Source organism: Schistocerca gregaria, unplaced genomic scaffold (assembly GCF_023897955.1).
Source record: "Schistocerca gregaria isolate iqSchGreg1 unplaced genomic scaffold, iqSchGreg1.2 ptg000483l, whole genome shotgun sequence".
NCBI lineage: Eukaryota > Metazoa > Arthropoda > Insecta > Orthoptera > Acrididae > Schistocerca > Schistocerca gregaria.
Window position 1 is genome coordinate 1652501 of NW_026061892.1, and position 7500 is coordinate 1660000.

The 7500-nt window shown below is 54.2% G+C and overlaps 3 non-coding genes across 3 annotated transcripts in view; all 3 read right to left on the reverse strand.

The window, feature by feature from the left end:
• LOC126313554 (large subunit ribosomal RNA) overlaps positions 1-1235 on the reverse strand; it is a 4222-nt gene extending 2987 nt beyond the window's left edge. Inside the window, exon 1 of the ribosomal RNA XR_007555236.1 lies at positions 1-1235. This exon is cut by the window's left edge and continues 2987 nt beyond it. This is a non-coding gene — a ribosomal RNA (large subunit ribosomal RNA).
• A 188-nt stretch (positions 1236-1423) lies between these two features.
• Positions 1424-1578, reverse strand: LOC126313650 (5.8S ribosomal RNA). The gene has a single exon (XR_007555298.1). It is a non-coding gene; the product is annotated as a 5.8S ribosomal RNA (ribosomal RNA).
• Positions 1579-1939: 361 nt separating this feature from the next.
• On the reverse strand, positions 1940-3832 carry LOC126313506 (small subunit ribosomal RNA). The gene has a single exon (XR_007555193.1). It is a non-coding gene; the product is annotated as a small subunit ribosomal RNA (ribosomal RNA).
• Between the last annotated feature and the right edge of the window lie 3668 nt (positions 3833-7500).

The following is a 7500-nucleotide window of genomic DNA, read 5'->3' on the forward strand; positions in this document are numbered from 1 at the left end:
TACCCAGCTCCGACGATCGATTTGCACGTCAGAATCGCTACGGACCTCCATCAGGGTTTCCCCTGACTTCGTCCTGGCCAGGCATAGTTCACCATCTTTCGGGTCCCAACGTGTACGCTCTAGGTGCGCCTCACCTCGCAATGAGGACGAGACGCCCCGGGAGTGCGGAGGCCGCCGCCCCGTGAAGGGCGGGGAAGCCCCATCCTCCCTCGGCCCGCGCAAGGCGAGACCTTCACTTTCATTACGCCTTTAGGTTTCGTACAGCCCAATGACTCGCGCACATGTTAGACTCCTTGGTCCGTGTTTCAAGACGGGTCGTGAAATTGTCCAAAGCTGAAGCGCCGCTGACGGGAGCGATTATTCCGCCCGAGAGCATCCCGAGCCAACAGCGGCGCGGGTCCGGGGCCGGGCCAGGTAGGTCCGTCATCCGGGAAGAACCGCGCGCGCTTGCCGGGAGCCCGAGCGCCCAAAGGGGCGAATCGACTCCTCCAGATATACCGCCGAGCAGCCAGCCAGGACACCGGGGCTCTGCCCAACAGACGCGAACCGAGGCCCGCGGAAGGACAGGCTGCGCACCCGGGCCGTAGGCCGGCACCCAGCGGGTCGCGACGTCCTACTAGGGGAGAAGTGCGGCCCACCGCACACCGGAACGGCCCCACCCCGCGGCGAGTGGAAAGGCAACCGGACACGACCCCGCCGCGGATTGCTCCGCGCGGGCGGCCGGCCCCATCTGCCGAGGGCGGGGGCCAGTGGCCGGATGGGCGTGAATCTCACCCGTTCGACCTTTCGGACTTCTCACGTTTACCCCAGAACGGTTTCACGTACTTTTGAACTCTCTCTTCAAAGTTCTTTTCAACTTTCCCTCACGGTACTTGTTCGCTATCGGTCTCGTGGTCATATTTAGTCTCAGATGGAGTTTACCACCCACTTGGAGCTGCACTCTCAAGCAACCCGACTCGAAGGAGAGGTCCCGCCGACGCTCGCACCGGCCGCTACGGGCCTGGCACCCTCTACGGGCCGTGGCCTCATTCAAGTTGGACTTGGGCTCGGCGCGAGGCGTCGGGGTAGTGGACCCTCCCAAACACCACATGCCACGACAGGCGGCAGCCTGCGGGGTTCGGTGCTGGACTCTTCCCTGTTCGCTCGCCGCTACTGGGGGAATCCTTGTTAGTTTCTTTTCCTCCGCTTAGTAATATGCTTAAATTCAGCGGGTAGTCTCGCCTGCTCTGAGGTCGTTGTACGAGGTGTCGCACGCCACACCGCCAGCCGGCTGTGCACGCTACCGAGAAAGTACCGGTATGCGAACCGCCAGGCGACGGGCGCGCATCGCACGTTTAAGGAGACGCGGCCGGCCACACAGGCGACCACGACACTCCCACGTCTCCGAAGCGGGACAAACGCCGCGCGCTTCAGTATACGTAGCCGACCCTCAGCCAGACGTGGCCCGGGAACGGAATCCATGGACCGCAATGTGCGTTCGAAACGTCGATGTTCATGTGTCCTGCAGTTCACATGTCGACGCGCAATTTGCTGCGTTCTTCATCGACCCACGAGCCGAGTGATCCACCGTCCTGGGTGATCTTTTCCTTTTCAGTCTCCCACTGTCTCTTTCAAGACAGTAGCATTTGCGGGACTGAGGCGTCTGACGGCCCCTGTTCCACTATTTTTTTGTGTCCAACGGCCTCACAGCCGATGGGCGTCGTACGGCTCCACACCGGAGCGGACAGGCACTCGGGCGAACGTCATTCAAAACCGGCGCCAGGCGCCAGGTACCGCAGGCCAGCCGCTCCAGAGCTTCAGCGCTCGTACCACACAACAACAACACTTCCGCTAGTTTTGAGAGGCACGCGTGGTTCCGCACGCGGCGCACGGCCACTGCCGTACAGGTAGCGTGTTGCGCGACACGACACGCACATCGAAAGACATGCAGTCTAGTCGGTAATGATCCTTCCGCAGGTTCACCTACGGAAACCTTGTTACGACTTTTACTTCCTCTAAATGATCAAGTTTGGTCATCTTTCCGGTAGCATCGGCAACGACAGAGTCGATGCCGCGTACCAGTCCGAAGACCTCACTAAATCATTCAATCGGTAGTAGCGACGGGCGGTGTGTACAAAGGGCAGGGACGTAATCAACGCGAGCTTATGACTCGCGCTTACTGGGAATTCCTCGTTCATGGGGAACAATTGAAAGCCCCAATCCCTAGCACGAAGGAGGTTCAGCGGGTTACCCCGACCTTTCGGCCTAGGAAGACACGCTGATTCCTTCAGTGTAGCGCGCGTGCGGCCCAGAACATCTAAGGGCATCACAGACCTGTTATTGCTCAATCTCGTGCGGCTAGAAGCCGCCTGTCCCTCTAAGAAGAAAAGTAATCGCTGACAGCACGAAGGATGTCACGCGACTAGTTAGCAGGCTAGAGTCTCGTTCGTTATCGGAATTAACCAGACAAATCGCTCCACCAACTAAGAACGGCCATGCACCACCACCCACCGAATCAAGAAAGAGCTATCAATCTGTCAATCCTTCCGGTGTCCGGGCCTGGTGAGGTTTCCCGTGTTGAGTCAAATTAAGCCGCAGGCTCCACTCCTGGTGGTGCCCTTCCGTCAATTCCTTTAAGTTTCAGCTTTGCAACCATACTTCCCCCGGAACCCAAAAGCTTTGGTTTCCCGGAGGCTGCCCGCCGAGTCATCGGAGGAACTGCGGCGGATCGCTGGCTGGCATCGTTTATGGTTAGAACTAGGGCGGTATCTAATCGCCTTCGAACCTCTAACTTTCGTTCTTGATTAATGAAAACATACTTGGCAAATGCTTTCGCTTCTGTTCGTCTTGCGACGATCCAAGAATTTCACCTCTAACGTCGCAATACGAATGCCCCCGCCTGTCCCTATTAATCATTACCTCGGGTTCCGAAAACCAACAAAATAGAACCGAGGTCCTATTCCATTATTCCATGCACACAGTATTCAGGCGGGCTTGCCTGCTTTAAGCACTCTAATTTGTTCAAAGTAAACGTGCCGGCCCACCGAGACACTCAACAAAGAGCACCCTGGTAGGATTTAAACGGGGTCCGCCTCGGGACGCGAAAGCACCCCTTCGGCTCGCCCCACCGGCAGGACGTCCCACGATACATGCCAGTTAAACACCGACGGGCGGTGAACCAACAGCGTGGGACACAAATCCAACTACGAGCTTTTTAACCGCAACAACTTTAATATACGCTATTGGAGCTGGAATTACCGCGGCTGCTGGCACCAGACTTGCCCTCCAATAGATACTCGTTAAAGGATTTAAAGTGTACTCATTCCGATTACGGGGCCTCGGATGAGTCCCGTATCGTTATTTTTCGTCACTACCTCCCCGTGCCGGGAGTGGGTAATTTGCGCGCCTGCTGCCTTCCTTGGATGTGGTAGCCGTTTCTCAGGCTCCCTCTCCGGAATCGAACCCTGATTCCCCGTTACCCGTTACAACCATGGTAGGCGCAGAACCTACCATCGACAGTTGATAAGGCAGACATTTGAAAGATGCGTCGCCGGTACGAGGACCGTGCGATCAGCCCAAAGTTATTCAGAGTCACCAAGGCAAACGGACCAGACAAGCCAATCCGATTGGTTTTGATCTAATAAAAGCGTCCCTTCCATCTCTGGTCGGGACTCTGCTTGCATGTATTAGCTCTAGAATTACCACAGTTATCCAAGTAACGTGGGTACGATCTAAGGAACCATAACTGATTTAATGAGCCATTCGCGGTTTCACCTTAATGCGGCTTGTACTGAGACATGCATGGCTTAATCTTTGAGACAAGCATATGACTACTGGCAGGATCAACCAGGGAGCTGCGTCAACTAGAGCTGAGCAGCCGGCCGCCCGGGAGTGTGTCCCGGGGGCCCGCGCGAACACGCAAGCGTCCGCTCAATTATTCTGCAAACAGGAGGAGGCCGAGCTCCCCTGCACGATACACCTCGAAACCCTCTCAGGTCCCGGCGGCGCGCAGCGCCGTCCTAGGTACTTGGTCGGTTTCGAGAGAGGCGCAATCACCCGGAGTTAGGCGAGTAGACGGTTTTAGTGCGAACACCCTTGCTCCCAACTGAGCTTGCCGCTGCCGACAGAGGCCCGGGAGCGTGCTGTCGTGGCATTGCCGGCGGGAGACAACACGCGCCACCTATGGTGACCGGCAGCTCCAACGCCAGCGCCACACAAGGGCAAAGCCCCACTTGGGTGCAGAAGCGAACTCTCCCAGCACAGCGCACGCGCCAACACGTCCGCACAACTGCGATACAAACCACCTGCGAGAACCGCTGGGGCGACCGAGCAGCAGACGGCGTCGCGGCGCCGAGTGCCAGGCGGCGGCGCATCCTCAACGCACACAGTCCTCAATCAGACCAGCACACTGCAGATGTCCACCGCGCTTCGCACCGGGCTCGGCTGAACCAACTTTGGCCGCCAGGCGCCGCGTGCAGGGTGCGCCGCAGCGTAGCTGCGCCGCCTGCCGGGCCCGTCTGCTGGCGCTCCTGCCACTCGGCGCCCCCCACCAGCCGCCTGTTGCGCGTGCGCCCACGCAGCGCGCGGCCAACACGCCGGGCGGCCCCCCTTCACCGGCCGGGAACAGTCCCACGAAGCCACCGCCGCGTATCGCTTCATACCCACATGGGCCTAGTCACGTGTGTGGATGTGGCGGGTACCGCTGAAACAACCGGTTAATAGCTGTACCGATCGTCGCCATCACAGATTCACCTCCAGCGTGAACCGCTCAACAACGGATTTCCAGTTCATTTGCGTATCTTGGGCAGTAAACGTAGATGTCCACCTACATTTGCGAATTCAACAATTCTTGCATGCCAGGATGTCATGTGTCACGACACACTACATCAGACCACATACACACTGCGACATGTGCAGAAGAGAACACGTGGAAGGTGGCCCGCGCACGTATGCGATGTCCCTTCCACGATCCACTGTCAACCGGCATCTGCGGCATGTCCCAGATATGGAACGCGGTCCACCAGGGTAGCACTTTGTGTGAGGCAATACGACAAAGTCGGAATACACGCGTCACTACATCAGACGGCTCACGCTGACCTGACCTGACCTGACCTGACTCACCGCACCACCACCCCCAGCGACCCAGGGTGACATACAATGCGTTCGTACGTTCCTCCCACACGCCTCTACGGCGTACCACAGTGCAACCTAGCTGTTATTGGGAGACGAGACAAGTAGCATCGAGCACAACATATGGAAATTGAGATTCGACACCGTTGGGCACAGCCAGCGTACGGTCACACGTATCACACTACTTCACTCTGTACGTAACGACCGATGATCGGTACAGCGTGTGGGTTACGCGTACGACATCAGCGGACAATGGACACAGACCATACCACGACGTACACTGAGGGCGTCGACATCTGAATGCAACTGAACAGCTGCGAGGCTCATTTAACACTCAAACGCCAAACCGACCAGCTTGAGAGGACAGAGACACAAAGAGGGGGACAGAGGGGGGGGGGGGCGATATAGTCCTATTGCAGTACAATTGACAGTGGATAGCGGGAATATGTGGAAAGTAAGCAACACTCGCAAGACATCTACATGAGGATAACAACGACACCAGAGATTCCGAGCAGTGAACTATGTTAGGCAAAGGGACAACGTGGGTTAGGTTAAGGGACAACGTGGGTTAGGTTAAGGGACAACGTGGGTTAGGTTAAGGGACAACGTGGGTTAGGTTAAGGGACAACGTGGGTTAGGTTAAGGGACAACGTGGGTTAGGTTAAGGGACAACGTGGGTTAGGTTAAGGGACAACGTGGGTTAGGTTAAGGGACAACGTGGGTTAGGTTAAGGGACAACGTGGGTTAGGTTAAGGGACAACGTGGGTTAGGTTAAGGGACAACTTGAGTTAGGTTAAGGGGCAACTTGAGTTAGGTTAAGGGGCAACTTGAGTTAGGTTAAGGGACAAATTGAGTTAGGTTAAGGGACAAATTGAGTTAGGTTAAGGGACAAATTGAGTTAGGTTAAGGGACAACTTGAGTTAGGTTAAGGGACAACTTTAGTTAGGTTAAGGGACAAATTGAGTTAGGTTAAGGGACAACTTGAGTTAGGTTAAGGGACAACTTGAGTTAGGTTAAGTCACAACTTGAGTTAGGTTAAGGGGCAACTTGAGTTAGGTTAAGGGACAAATTGAGTTAGGTTAAGGGACAAATTGAGTTAGGTTAAGGGACAAATTGAGTTAGGTTAAGGGACAAATTGAGTTAGGTTAAGGGGCAACTTGAGTTAGGTTAAGGGGCAACTTGAGTTAGGTTAAGGGACAAATTGAGTTAGGTTAAGGGAAAAATTGAGTTAGGTTAAGGGACAAATTGAGTTAGGTTAAGGGACAAATTGAGTTAGGTTAAGGGACAACTTGAGTTAGGTTAAGGGACAACTTGAGTTAGGTTAAGGGACAACTTGAGTTAGGTTAAGGGACAACTTGAGTTAGGTTAAGGGACAACTTGAGTTAGGTTAAGGGACAACTTGAGTTAGGTTAAGGGACAACTTGAGTTAGGTTAAGGGACAACTTGAGTTAGGTTAAGGGACAACTTGAGTTAGGTTAAGGGACAACTTGAGTTAGGTTAAGGGACAACTTGAGTTAGGTTAAGCGATAATCTGGTACAGCCACAGTTAGGTTAAGCGATAATCTGGTACAGCCACAGTTAGGTTAAGCGATAATCTGGTACAGCCACAGTTAGGTTAAGCGATAATCTGGTACAGCCACAGTTAGGTTAAGCGATAATCTGGTACAGCCACAGTTAGGTTAAGCGATAATCTGGTACAGCCACAGTTAGGTTAAGCGATAATCTGGTACAGCCACAGTTAGGTTAAGCGATAATCTGGTACAGCCACAGTTAGGTTAAGCGATAAACTGGTACAGCCACAGTTAGGTTAAGCGATAAACTGGTACAGCCACAGTTAGGTTAAGCGATAAACTGGTACAGCCACAGTTAGGTTAAGCGATAAACTGGTACAGCCACAGTTAGGTTAAGCGATAAACTGGTACAGCCACAGTTAGGTTAAGCGATAAACTGGTACAGCCACAGTTAGGTTAAGCGATAAACTGGTACAGCCACAGTTAGGTTAAGCGATAAACTGGTACAGCCACAGTTAGGTTAAGCGATAAACTGGTACAGCCACAGTTAGGTTAAGCGATAAACTGGTACAGCCACAGTTAGGTTAAGCGATAAACTGGTACAGCCACAGTTAGGTTAAGCGATAAACTGGTACAGCCACAGTTAGGTTAAGCGATAAACTGGTACAGCCACAGTTAGGTTAAGCGATAAAGTTGGTTAAATTTGGTATTGTGTGGGAAGGGGGCAGAGAGAGAGGGGGGGGGGTGGATAGTGGTGGCAGTACGCGGATGCCTGAGTCACCGTCAGATACGTCACGTCGGTTCGATGCTTGTAGCAAGAGGCTGGCGGATGTGTGTCTCTCACTTCTGCAATTTTTCATGTGGTATAACACGAGGGCGG